Genomic DNA, 14661 nt, shown 5'->3' with positions numbered 1-14661 from the left:
AATACCTTTTACATAAATCATAAACATCTATGCCATCATGTATCATACCAGGATACACACTTATTGCATTTCTTTTATTATTGGTGAGAATTTTTCATGTGTTCATTGGCTCTTGAATTTCTTCTCCAAGGAATTGTCTGTCCACACATCTACTCTTCCGTTTGGTTGTTAGTTTTATTGATTTTTACATTCCTCTTTGCTTATTAAAGATATTATCCCTCTGTGTTATGTATTTTTTTCATTCTGTTACTAGCTTTTACATTTTTTATGGTGGTTTCACAGTAAACATGGTTTTTCCCCTCTTGTCAAGTTTAGGTTTTCCCCTTTATGACTTCTGACACTGCTTGCTTTCTTAGAAATACTTCCTCATTTAGAAACCAATTAAATAGTCACCTATTTTTTCTTTTAAACTTTTATTTTTTAAATTGAATTAACTACATTTAAGAGCCATTTTTATTTCCTGTTGTGTGAACTAACTTATACTTTGCCCATATTTTTCTCTAGTGTTGTAGGTCTATTATGTATGGATGAGTAGGAACATTATATATATTAAAGAAATTAGCCTTTTGTCTACGAAATGAATTATAAATATGTTTCTAGTTTCTTATTTGCCTTTTTTCTTGTTTATGGTGCTTTCATCATGTAAAATTATAAAGAAAAGTGTTTATGTAGTCAAATTTAGCAATCTTTTAGCTTCCAGTTTGTGAATGCTTACTGCTGACTCCTTACTTGGCTGGCTCTAATCTGCCTGTGCTCCATCATTGTACTAAATGCTCACCTCTTTATTTTTAAATTTGGTAGACACCTGATTTCTCAGGAGACTTCTTCCTCAGAATACTCTCTGCCTTGAGTCCTGATCTTCCTTCTACCTTCCTGGTCTCTTGGGCTTAGTCTCACTGTCCCGCTCTTTCCTCCGTCTGTTCTTTAAAGGTTGCTATCCCTAGCAGGGCTGGCCTGGGCCCTCTTCCAAGCGCTTTTTCAGATCTCTCTCCTGAGCTCCAGACCCACATCTCCAGTTGCCCATTTCATCCTTCCATGTGGACACCCACCCAGTACTTCTATCTCAATTTATCCAAAGCCGAGATCATCGTCCACCTGCCCAAACCTCCTTCTTTAACTTTTAGTCTAGGACTGGATTCACCAGGGCAGGAATCAGGTTCGCTTCATCAGTTGTGCATACTGGGCACACAGCCCAGTGTCTGGTACTCTTTATTAATTATTAGTTGGATTAAACTGAGAGATGAGACAATCCACACAGTTGCCCAAGCCAGGCAACAGGACATCTTCTCTCTGTCACTCCATCATGCAAATTTAGATGGCACCTTTTGATGCTGCTTTGGGGCCACCATTAATGTTCAGCTGATTCCTGAAAAAGCGTCCTCACCTGTCTTCCTTCCTCTTCTTGCCTCCTCCAACCCATTCTCCACATTACTGGCAGAGAGGTCTTTCCTGAATGTAAATCTGGGTAATGCTAGCTGCTACAACATAAACCTGCAGTCTCAGTAGCTTAACGCAGTAGAAACCTATTTCTTGTTCACATGAAGTGAAAATGGCTGTTCCACGTGGTGACTCAGAGACCTAAAACCCTCCCACATCCAATACCCGCCTTCTACAGATGCTGCAGAAGAGCGAGCTGGAGGGCAGTGCATGGACAGGTCTCACATCACATCTGCCTGCCTTCCGCTGGCGGGAATTCAGCCTCATTGCTGATTGCAAAGAGCCTCGAACATGTGGTCCAGCTGCGTGCCCAGGCAGGAGAGGACCTGGGCCTTGTGATCAGCTTTGGTAGTACCCCATCACTTTTAGGATAAAGAAAGTCCTTTGGAAGAGCTAACAAGGCATTTCCTGATGGAACTCATTTTCCTCTCCTTCCTTTGCCAGTTCACCATGGCAACCCTCTACCCTCCCGGGACTATTTGTAGCTTCCTGACTATTCTATGCTCTGTCTCACCTCTGGGGCTTTGCATTTTCCTCCTTCTACTTAGAACCCCCTTCTTTCCTACTCTTCACCCTCCCAGCCTCCCCAGCCCCACATCCCACAGCACCAGCTAACCCCCACTAATCCTTGCCAGAGTAAACACTCCGCCTGTGTTTTTAATTCTCTTGAAGCAGGAGCATTTAGTACACTGAATCAAAACAGGCTCTTCTCCCATCTGCCTGCCCTAGATTGCAGACTCCCTGAGGATGTAAGTTTTCCCGTAATTGGACCCCACAGTTTTCTCACAGTTGTACCTAATTTATGAGGCCCAGTACAATATGCAAACGAGGGGCCTCTTGTTTGAATTTCAGGAGGGCCACAGCAGAGCAGCAGAGCAAAGGCGAGCCCTTCTGAGTGTGTGGTCTTTGGGGACTACCCAGGTCACAAGCTGGCTCTACCTGGAGAATGCTAACCACACAAGCCAGATCACACTGTGGGTCTGTAGTTGACCTAAGGTTTGAGCTCACGTTCCAGTTTTCTCATCCTTGGCTGAAAGCGAAAAGAGACAGCACATTTTTTTCTGAACAGTGTTGCAACAGGATGTTAGAGGGGGAATCTTTCTGTTTCAGTTTTGCTGGAAACACCAACAAAATCAATGTTAAAGAGTAAAAGCAACAGGACCACGTCGAAGGCCTCGCTTGTCAGGCCAGGTCCAGTCAGCAACTGCTGAGGGGTTTGCAGGGAGGGAAAGGTCAGCGGTGTCTGGAGGCTGGACAGGGGAAGGAAGCCCACGGTGGTTGTGTCAATAAGACACTGAGACCCGGCACTGTGGTCAGGACAGAGTCTGAGTTCACTGATCACCAGTGTCTTCAGGGTCGCTCCAAGTACAAGTTCCCTCTATCAGTGGCCAGGCCACTGTAAGAAAGTGCAAGGGGAGGTTTTGGCAAGTGCTGCGGAAAGGGGGAAGTTTCCTTCACAGCGACCGGACGTTCAGCTGATCTCCTGCCCTTGTGCAGATCTGTAAAGGGGACGGCCCGGACCGCGGGACCCCGCTCAGATGGGAGGTACCAGAGAGAAGCTCCCCGGAGTGCTGGCCGAGAGCTTTTGCCTGACTCGGCCGTTGCACGCGCGAGGGAGGGGACGGCTCGTCCACAGAGCCCTGCGGCCCAGCAGCTCCCCCGCGGCAGGGACGTGCCGCCAGGGTTTCCCTTGTTTTCTTCACACGTGACCGAGTCTCTGCTGCCGGAAGTTTCGGGCTCGGGGAGGGCGGGGGGAGCTGGGGTCTCCGGCGCGGGGCCTGTCCTAGGAGGGAGGGGTCCGGGTGCCCTGGTCCCCGCAACCCCCATCCTGGGCGCCCGGGCCAGCGCCATCCAGGCCACCGGTGCTGGGATGGGGGACGGATGGCTGCTTTGCGGCGGGGACAAGCTCTGCAAAGGTCCTGCGCCGCCGCGGGCAGCGGGGAAGGGAGGCCGTGTGAGGAGTGACCGAGCAGGGTGGACAGACGCCCGCTCCCCTGGCCGCCGCCTCCGCCCGCCTTGAGCCTGAGGGTGGCCCTGAGCCCGGCCTGCAGCGGCGGGGACCGGGCCGGGGAAGGGGAGAAGCGGCGGCGGGAGGTTTGGGGGACAGGGAGCCTGGGGCACCGCTGCCGGCCCGCCACCCTCTGAGGGTCTCCTCCGGCTTCCCTGGGGCCCCAGGGGACTTCCTCCCGGCTGTGGGGCAGGGCAAGGAGGGACCAAGCGGATAAAGGGACGTGGTGTACGTCTGTGATCAGAAAACAAAGTCAGAGGGCTGGCTTAACCGGTTGGTCAAAAGACAAAGTTACAAGGAATTTAGCTTAAAGATCGTAATTGGCTTTCTTTTCGATTCTAGAATCTGGCAACACTTCATTCTGTGAAATAGAATGCGTGTTCCTATGGGCCCAGCAGGGGAGGTTGGTTTTATAGTCAGGAAAGGGCTAAGGAAAACATCACAAAATAAAAAGCAATCTCGGTCGCTTCAAAGTTACTTGTCTTGTGAAGATTGAAGCAGACGGGATTCCTTATCATGCTGGCCAAAACTGGCCTGTTTGGGGCTTTGGCTGTTATCTCTCTCTCCTGATTTCTGGGAAGGGCAGAGTCTTGGTCTCTTGGGCCTGGTGCAGGAGCTCAGTTCAACCGATGGCCTTGCTATGGGTGGAAGGTTTTCCCCAAAGGTTCATGTATCAGAAACTCAATCCCCACTGTGACAGAGGGTGGGAAATCCTATTATGGTCATTGAGAGGTGGGGCCTTTAAGAGGTGATTAGATTGTGAGGACTGTACCCTTGTGTATGGATTGATCCCTTCATGGAGTAGTGGGTGTGGTTCTGATGGCTTTGTAAGGAGAGGGCGTGAGCAGCTTAGCTCTCTCTTTCTCAGCCATTTCACCATGTGACACCCTGTGTCACCATAGAGGGTCACCACCAAGAACAAGGCCCTCACCAGATGTATTCCCTGGACTTTGGACTTCCCACCCTCTAATACTGTAAGGAATAAATTATATTTCTTTATAAATTACCCAGTTTCTTCTATTCATATTTTGGGTAAAAGCAATAGAGACAGACTAACATAGGTCTTCTAGAAATTTTATTTAACAAGTTAAACAGTCAGGGACAACACCTCAATGTCCATTTTCTTTAGGGCATGGCTTCTTGATTCCTATTTATTAGGCCTGGCTTGCCAGAGAGAAGCATGGAATAGAAGCTGAAAAGGGTCACAGAGGGAGGCCATGAGAGCCACAGTGGTGATGTCCTTATATGAGCACAGATTTTAGAAACTGACTGCATGGAACCAGGGATTAGTCAATGAATGGCCCTCTCCCACCTCCTAGGAGGTACCTACTGTGAGTCAGTGGAGCCTCCCAGGACAAGGGCTGAAGATGGCAGCCAGGGCTGGGTCCCCAGGAAAGACTCCTGTGACTCTGTCCAGCCAAAACCTGGGGAAGCAGAGCCCCAGCCAGGCATCCAGTTTTTCAGAGCCCATTCAGGAGGACCAGGACACAGGCGAGGGCTGGGAGGACATGGGTCCTGAAAGAGCAAGAACTGGGAGAAACGTTCTGGGCTTACCTAAGTCAAGGAGAGGAGAGGCAAGGCAGGAGACCCTCTGGGGTCAGTGTGCCAGAAGACCATGGTCTGAGAATGCTCTGGCCAGGGATGATCAAACCTCTGCTCCAGAATGTCTCCCCTGCGTAGCCTGAGATTCTAGAAATCAAGATTATGTGGAGTGTGTTGATGTTAGCTATCAGTCATGTATGTCAGCATGGCTGTGAGGCAGCATAGCTGATAGGTGTGTGAGTTCTGCAGCCAGATAGCCCGAGTTGGCCCTTGCTCTGCCACTCACAGATTGCATCTTAGGTAAGTGACTGTAGCTCTCCACTGTAGGATACCCCAAGGAGTTGTTTTGAAAACTAGGGTTGTGAAAGAGTCAAAGAGAGATGGAAGAGAAATACATTGTTAGTGCCTGGTACAACGTGGGAAAGGCTCTGCATAAAAAGGCAGCTGCAGATCTGGCTAGCACAGGCTCGGGGCAGTCATTCCCGGCTAGGCAAAGAGAAGCAGCTAGCATAAGCAGATCCTATCCCGGCCGTGTGCGACGAGCCATAGCAAGGTAGGGGACTCTAAGAAATCAAAAGCAACCTGCATTCAAAGAATACTTCTGTTACATATAACAGCATTTCAGGAAATTCAGCCAGCTTATTTTTTTTTTTCCTCTTCTATGTTAGTGTTTAGTGTTAGTTATTTGAGGACTTTTTCTCTTTCCTGTATCTTTGTTTTAGTTTCTTTGTTTTTTATTTTGTAGTCCTTTCTGTTCCTTTTATTTATTTTTTTTGGCAGCTGGCTGGTACGGGGATGTAAACCATTGACCTTGGTGTTTTAACGCCATGCTCTAACCAACTGAGTTAACAGGCCAGCCCTTAGTTACTTTTAATGTGTCAAAAATTTGTTAATGTCCAATTAAAGGTATTATATAAAAAAAAAAAATAAGGGTTGTGATATATACTAGGACAATACTTGGACCATAGTAAATGCTTAATATAAATGTTAGCTTCTGTTATTATTTTAAATTAGATGAATCAGATTGCTCTGTTCCTAATGCACAGTTAAGGCCACAGAAAGTGCAGGATGAAACTTTGGACAGCCCGAGGCAGCACAAGGGAAGGGCTGCAGTGCTGGGGCAGAGCAGGGGTGAGGTGTGTGCAGGCCAGCAGGGCCGGAAGGGGCAGTAACTTAGCTCTCACTGGCTGTGCCCTTCCTCCCTGACGCTAGATGGCCTTGGGAGCTTCCCGATGCATTGCTGTGCCCTTGGCAAGCACAACCTCCTGCTTCCCCACTGCCCAGCCTTCCTGGTCATCACCTGCCCTGCAGAAATCTCTGCCTGAGGGTGAAGGAGAAAAGAGAAGGGTCACTTCTCAACAGACCCCTCTCCTTCTGTTCCCTGGGCGGTAGCAGCCAACAGCCACTCCTCTCCTCCGACCCTGTCAACATTCTGCTGGCTCTGTTTCACCTGTGCCCCTCGAGGACAGCTGCCTGTCAGACACACCGTTATACATCACCTCTCTGTGTGCTCTGGTTCCAGACTCTCCCCCAGGAACACCCTCTCTGAAGCAAATGGCACAATTGTCACCTGTCTTTTAAAAAAGCCATGCAGAGAAAACCCTCATGCAGTGTGTTTCTGTCTCTCCGAGTGTCTCCTCTGCCCTAGCCACTCTCTTCCTGGGGACAGAAGGAAACACGGCTGCCCAAATGGCCCAGGCAAGGAGGCCTCCACTGCAAAAGGAAGAGGAATTGTGTGCAGTCATTAGAATTGTTTGCCAAAAGTTTCTGGTTTTCCTCCCGTCCAGCACATGGTAGGTATAGTGGATCGAATTATGTTCACCCAAAACTCCCTGAAGCTTGAATTGTGTCCCCCAAGTTTTATGTATTAGAAACAGCCTCCACTGTGACTGTTAAGATGGTGGGAAATCCTATTATGGTAACTGAAAGGTGGAGCCTTGAAGAGGAGATTGGATTGTAGGACCGTGCCATAGGGAATGGATTAAACATGGTGGATATGGATGAGGTTCTGAGGGCTTTAAAAGAAGAGGAAAGTCTGTCTGTCTCTCTCTCTGGTCTCTCTGCTTCCACCATCTTGCAATGTGAGACCTCTGGGTCACTGTCGCCACCACCAGATGGCCTTTGGACTTCTCAGCCTCAGAAACTGTAAGCGATAAATTTCATTTTCTTTATAAATCACCCAGTTCTGTGTATCCTGTTATCAGCAGCACAAACGGACTAATGCAGTAGGATTGTTCTTTTCCGTGCCCTAGTGGGGCCATGTGACCAGTTCTGGGCAAGGAGTTGTATGCAGAGGTGCCACATACAGAAGTATTTAACTTACAGTTTGAGACCCTCTGGAATTCTTTCTGTCCCTCTGGTACAGTATTAGCAACAGTTGAGATGATGGCTGCTCCCTTGCCTGGGTCCCCAAGTAGCCCTGCCTACCCATGATGGACTTGTACCCTGAAACATAAATGACCCTTTGTTATTTTAAGCCACTTAGATTTGGGGGATTATTTATTACCACCATGTAACCCAGCCTATCGTGACTGATACAAATCACATTTTTTTCTTCCACGCCATTATAGAGCTGCTCATGAGGACTTTTGCCAGTGCTGTTGGAATGGGAAAGGAATTTTCAAAATGTGGTAGGACCTTGCACATCTGTGATAATTTTCTTCATGGCTGACTTTTTACATAAGCTCAGAGGCTTTGTTGTCTTGAGGGAATGCACTAGGCTTAGAGTGAGTCGATTAGCTTTAAAGTCCAGGTAGTGCCTCTGATTCACTGTGAAATCTTTCCTAAGCCACATAACTTCTCAGAGCTTAAAAAAGAGAGATAGGGCTGGCCAGTTAGCTCACTCAGTAGAGCATGGCACTGATAACACCAAGGTCAAGGGTTCAGATCCCTATACCCAGCTAGCTGCCAAAAGAGTAAACAAATAAAATAAAAGAGAAATAATATTGGCGTGCTTATTGCTTCACCAAATATTTGTAATCAGTGAAATATGTATCTGAAAGTGTTTATAAAATGTAAAATATTCATCTATTAGCTATAAAAACATTGGCTATTGCTATGGTTTGATTATTTGTTCTTTCTGAAATTCATTTTGAAACTTAATCCCCATTATAACAGTATTAAGAGGATGGGAAATCTGGCTATGGTATTTGAGAGATGGGACCTTTCGGAGGTAATTACTATTAAGTGGGGTCATGAGAGTGAGGCTTTAGTGTCTTTATGAAAGGAGAAAGAGAAACTTGAGCTAGCATGCTCAGCTCCCTTCCATGTGATGCCCTGCACCACCTCAGGACTCTGCAGAGACTCTCTACCACAAGAAGGCCCTCACCAGATGCACCCCCTTGACCTTGGACTTACCAGCCTCCAGAACTGCAAGAAATATATTTATTTTCCTTATAAATTACCCAGTCTCATGCATTCAGTTACGGCAACAGAAAATGGGCCAAGACAGCTATTCTGGAGAATCTTCTAGCTCAAAAAGTTTCCATGACTACATAAGAGTATATTCAAGAGGACAAATCCACCTTTTGCACTGGAAACCTACTGTAGATAGAGAAAGTGTTGCCTGACCTGAGAAATAATTCTGACTATGGGCAGGATCATACACCAGAGGTGACAGCTTTGGGAGCATGAGGACCTGCACCCAATTCAAAACTGCTACAGTTTTGAGAGTCCCTTCTTGGATGCCATCTCTACCAGGGTGCTTGTGTGCCCCTCTTTTGGAGTTGGGGTTCTAATTGGCAAGCCTTCCTTGTCCCACTGTCTTGCTTTCCCTCCCCCGGACAAGTTACCTTCCTGCCCCTCCTTCCCCTTGGCAAGTTCTCCTTGTATATAATTCCTGTATGGAATTATAGACAGTCAGAGCTGGAATGGACACTAGAGACCACCAAACCCAGGGGTTTTCTACTTTGGCTACATAGTAAAATCCCCTGGGGGGCTATTAATCCTATACAGGCCTGGATTTTTTTTTTTTTTCAGTAAACTCTTTGCAGTGTTTGAATTTTTATTTGTCATGCATGTAGTTTTAGCAATCAATATACTTAAATCAGTAAAAAGAAAATGGCCGTGTTCACATTAAAGTTTGTACATGGGATTAGTTGTTCTCTTCGGCCTTCTGGATACAGGAGTGAGGATGGGTGAAACAATTTTAAAGACTGGCCTTCTATTGAAAAACAAACAAACAAACAAAAATCCTACGCCTAGCTTCCACTGAGAATTCTAACTTAATTATTTTAGGTTGGTGCCTGATTGTTGATGTTTTTTAAAACTTTCCTAGGTGGTTTTAATGTCTACCAGGGTTAAAAAACATGGATGTAGTCCAGTGGTTTTCAAAGTGTGGTCTCTGTATGAGCAGCATTGGAATTGTCTGGGAACTTGTTAGACCTGCGAATTCTCAAGCTGAGGATGGAACCCTTCAGGAGGCTCTGATGCATGCTGCAGGTTGAGAACCACTGATCTAGCCCAACTAGATCATGCCACAGGTGGTGATGAACCTGAGGTACAGAGGTTAATACGGAAGTTCATGTTACTTCTAGTTCCAGGCAAGACGGAGTAACGCATACTGAATTTACCTTCCCATTGTTGTTACCCATGAAACTGGACAGGGTATATAAAACAACTGCTTTCAGGTATTGGGCAGACAGTGCAAGGCTGTGATCTTTGAGAGGAAAGCAGCACATGAAATGAGTTTCATGTCCTGCCTGGATACACTTTCCAAATTATGGCTCAGGGAAGAGGAGCCCAATCAAAAAGGAAAAGTCTCGCTGGACAGAACAGAGGCTGGAGTCCAAGGTTGCTGAAGCAACTAGCATTTGCAGGACATGGTACCACAGAAAAGGGAGCAACACAGGAAAGTAGCCCCCAGAATATTTACAGTGGTTCCCTTCAGTCTTTGACTGAATACCAAGCTGTGCAAGCACAGGATGAGATTCTGAAAGACTAGACAGAGAAAAAACTGGGTCATGAGAGCTGAACTGAGATTCCAGATTGCGCAGTGCTGGACAGTGTTAGATTTCTGTCCAGACAGAGTTAAGAAACCCTTGCTGAACAACTTGGGCATGTAGTTGAGAGTCCAGAAAGTTCAGGCTTTAGGAGTAGGGCTAGTATACCCTAAAATAAGGGCTACTGTAAACTCTCCCTCATAAAACAAAACTTCAGCAAGATCAAGCTGAGCCACCATGCAAGAACAAAACAACACTAAAGGATGACAATATAATCAACAATGTCCAGCATATAGTAAAAAATTACTAAACATTCAAAAATGTAAGTAAATATGACTCATAAGCAGGAAAAATAAGCAATTGATAGAAACAGACACAAAAATGACACAAATGTTGGCATTAGCAGCCAAAGACTGTAACAGAGCCTTTATAAATATGTTAAATGATTTAAGGAAGAGATGGCATAGTCAGTGAACAGATGGAGAAACTCAACAGAGAAATAGAAACTAAACAAAAAAAGAATTCTAGAACTGAAAAATCTGAAATATTTGATAGATTGGATTGAACATTGCATAAAAAATTCAGTGAACATTATTACTTGTAACCCTTTATACTTCAGTATGTATTTTTTATTTTTAAAAAGGACATTTTCCTGTACAATCATAACACCATCTTCACGCTTAGCAAAGTGAACAATTATTTTCTCATACCCAATCCATACTCAAATTTTCCTGTGATCCTGGAAATATCTCTTACAGCAGGCTTTTTCAAACAGGAATCCATTCAAGGGTTACACATCAAATTTCACTGTTATGTCTTTTAAAACTCTTTGAATCCAGAACAGCTTCTCTGAGTGCTCTGTCCCCTTCATTTTCTGGTAAAATTGACATTGACTTGTTGAAAAGATCTTTCTTGTATAATGTCCCACAAATGAGATTGCCGTTGGTATTCATTTTAGTTTATTTCAGCTAGAATAGGGTTGGGAGAAGAGAAGATGATCAAAATAAAATGTTTTTTGATCGAATAAAATATTTGTCTTTAGCTGCTAAATCAGCTAGAGGTGTCCTACCTGTGCATATATCACTTAATGAAATATCACATGGACTTTGTTGACTGTCTGTAAATACATTTCTACGGCATCATCTACAATGGTACATAGTGTTCCATTACGTAATACACCATAATTTATTAATCAATCATTAAAAATAGACATTTAGGCTATTTATAATGTTTTTACTATTACAAACATCACTTTGACAATTTGATGGGAGGGAACTGTGTGTCATCATTATTTAAATTTTTATAAATTTAGCCATTCATTTTTCTTCTTTTAGAATTAGCCTATTTTTATTATTTGCCTACTTTTTTACTTAGAATACTTTTTTCTTTTTTTCGTTTTTAAGCACTCTCTCTTGATTAAATAGGTTTTTTCTTTGTCACATACATATTACAGATATTTTTTCATGCCTTTTAGTTACACTTGGTGTTATGAATATTTTAAGTAAAGAACTTTTTCTATTTAATAGTCAAATTTACCACTTTTTCTTTATGTTTTCTTCTTTGGGAGGCATACAGTAAAAGTTTTCTTGACACTAAGAGTATACAAATATTCACCTATATTATTCTTTAGGGCCTTTATAGTTTTATGTTTGCATTAATTCATTTGAAATTTCTTTAAGACTACCACGAGAAACCTAATTTTTAAGGTAATTTTTGTGTGTGTTTATTAAAAATAGCAAAGATATTAGTTGATCTGGTTTTACTGGACAAAGACATGGTTTGGTAGGATCCCCCAAAATACCCTGTATATGTATATGACTTATGCCTTGAGGAATAAGTCGACTTGTTGACTACGGCAGGGATAGGGCAGGGAGACCACAAAGTGATCCATATGTCTTTTATTAATTAACCACAAATGACTGACACAAATATGTTAATAGAACAGCTTAATGATAGCTTGTGCTTAGGGCACTACTGTACCCAATTGGGTTAGATGTTCTCACTGTCCTTTTGTTCATTGCTGATGACCTATGAGCAGGGCGAGTTTCAGTCTACCAAATGTTAACACGGCCACTTGGTCTCTTTCTGATTTGATCACATGATCTTTCCTTGAATTTTCAAAGCTCCAAGACAGAGTCAATCTACCTCTATTAAGACAGGAAAGACCCAGTAGAGCTCAGTAAAAAGATTTTACTTGGGGAACACTCACTGTTCTTTGGGAAACTGAAAGGCGACCCTTAGGTTGCTCTATTTTTCTTTCTTTGACAGATGCTTTCTTTAAATAGAGCTGAAGACATTCATCAGGGTTTCCTGTCACTTCTCACTGGACATTAGCAAACTGGGAGCTGAGCACTTGCTTAGGATGGCTAACAGGTTCTTTGGAGAGAAGTCATATGATTTCCTCCCAGTAAGTCATGCCTAATGAGGTCATGACTGATAAGAGAAAATAGTTATGAACTTAGCAATGCTATCAGTAAGTGGGAGTGAAGACCTTTGACAGGTTTTTTCTTTTTTTCCCCCACTTCCTGGAGTTAAAGGGCTCAGCACCCCAGGACTGCCCCCAGCTCAGATGCCAATTGCACGTGAGGTGCCCAGGCTACTCACAGTTCTGCCTGGCCAACTACAAATGTGGAAGTTCCCACTACTCCCCCCCTCTGCTTCAGGTTTGATATTTTTCTGTAATGGTTCTCAGAACTCAAGAAAGCACTTTACTTACAATTACCAGTTTGTTATAAAGGATACAGCTCAGGAACAACCAAATGCACAGGGCAAGGTGTGCGGGAGTGTGTAGAACTTCCACACCCTCTCTGCGCACAACATCTTTCCAGCACCTCAGTCTCTCCACCAATCCAGATGCTACCAAAATCCTGTCTTTGAGGTTTTTATGTAGGTTCCATTACAATCATTGATTAAATCATTGGCCGTTGGTGATTAACTCCATCTTCAGCCCTTCTCTCCTCCCCTAGGGGCCCACCAAGAGTCACCTTGTTCGCATAAACTCAGGCTGTAGTGGATTGAATAATGTCCCCCAAAACTCATTGAAGCTTGAATTGTGTTCCCAAGTTTTATGTATTGGAAACTTAGCCCCCACTGTGACTGTTAAGAGGGTGGGAAATCATATGGTAATTGAAAGGTGGGACCTTGAAGAGGTGATTGGACTATAGGACCATGCCCTAGTGAATGGATTAAAAATGGTGGTCAAGGGCGTGGTTCTGAGGGCTTTAAAAGAGAAGGAGAGTCTGTCTCTCTCTGTGCTGCTCTCTCTGCTTCCCCCATCTTAAGATGTGAGACCCTGGGTCACTGTTGCCACCCCCAGATGGAATTTGGACTTCTCAGCCTCAGAAACTGTGAGCAATAAATGTCGTTTTTCTTTATAAACCACCCAGTTCCAGGTATTTTGTTACAGCAACACAGAAATGGACTAATACACAGCCATAGTTAGAAGGGCTCATTATGAATAACCAAAGACACTCCTCTCACTCAAGAAATCCCAAAGGATTTAGGAGCTCTGTGCCAGGAACTGGAGACAAAGACCAGGTATACTTTTTATTGTACCACAGCCGTAAATGAAAGCAACCTCTTAGGGAGCCTGAAAAGCATGAAAATAGCTAGTTGGGAGTCAGATGCTAAAGTGTGCTTGGCGTTAGTCATTGGAGGAGGAAGGGAGAGGCACCAACATCCACGATACGGTCCCATCTTTGGTCCAGTCATGGAACGCAATGGACAATGGGCTGGTTATTTTAGGATTGGTCCTCAGCACAGCAGGCTGCCTGTCTCCACTTGTTGGTGGCTGGTCAGTTGCTGCTGCTGCTCTCTGTCCTTACGATGTGGCCACACGTGTGTGATGATCTGTGATTGTTGGTAGGAAGCTGACTCTTGTCAGGACAATATTTAGGGTTTTCGTTTCTCAGAAAAGTTGTTGGCTATGTAGGAATGAGGAGGATTTCTCTTTCCCCCAGAACTTTGAAGAATCTTGCCAGAAACTTTATCAGGCTGAGCCAGAGGGAAAAAAAGCTTTACAGAAATAGTCATCAACAAATGAGTTTTACTTTAGTTATTTCTATACTTAATAACACAGCAGTGACTTGCCTCATAGCTCAGGGTGCGACAGCCAAAGAGTCACCTGGTATTTGAGGTGGTTTCCTCGATCGATTTCAGCTTAGTTTAATAAACACATATGAATGATGACTTTGGCCCAGATGCTGGGGATGCAAAGATGAAAAAAAAAGAAAAAAAATCCTTCCCTGTAAGATCTTTGGCTTACATTGCACCTAGGAGTGATTCCTGTATTCAGTGGATCAAGCCCCCTGCCCTGGAAGAGCTGTGAGAAGCTGTGGGGTCATGTCGGTGCCTGCCTTTTAGGGGCCACATTTGGGGGACTCAATGTGTGAGGGAATCTCAAATCCTCGCTGCAGTGCCTGGGACATGATAGGTCCTGTGAAGCTGGATGTCAGTACTTAATCCCAGACGACCCACCTTCCACAGCTCTCCATGCCACACTCCAACAGATGCAGGTGCATTTTCCTCCTGCTGTCCTCCCAGACCCACCTCTGGATTTCTCACATCTGGAGTGGCAGGATTCTTTTCTTTCTTTCATTCTTTCAGTCCTGAAATGCTTTCCTTATTAAGCCAGACGAGCTACAGTATATCTGTATATCCAACCTCCTATTTGCTTATGTGGTAAATATTTCCCTATTTTATCAAACTACTTAATATTGTTCTTCTGTTTATTCC

This window comes from Cynocephalus volans, chromosome 5, assembly GCF_027409185.1.
Source record: "Cynocephalus volans isolate mCynVol1 chromosome 5, mCynVol1.pri, whole genome shotgun sequence".
Classification (NCBI taxonomy): Eukaryota; Metazoa; Chordata; class Mammalia; order Dermoptera; family Cynocephalidae; genus Cynocephalus; species Cynocephalus volans.
This window is presented reverse-complemented; position numbering follows the sequence as displayed.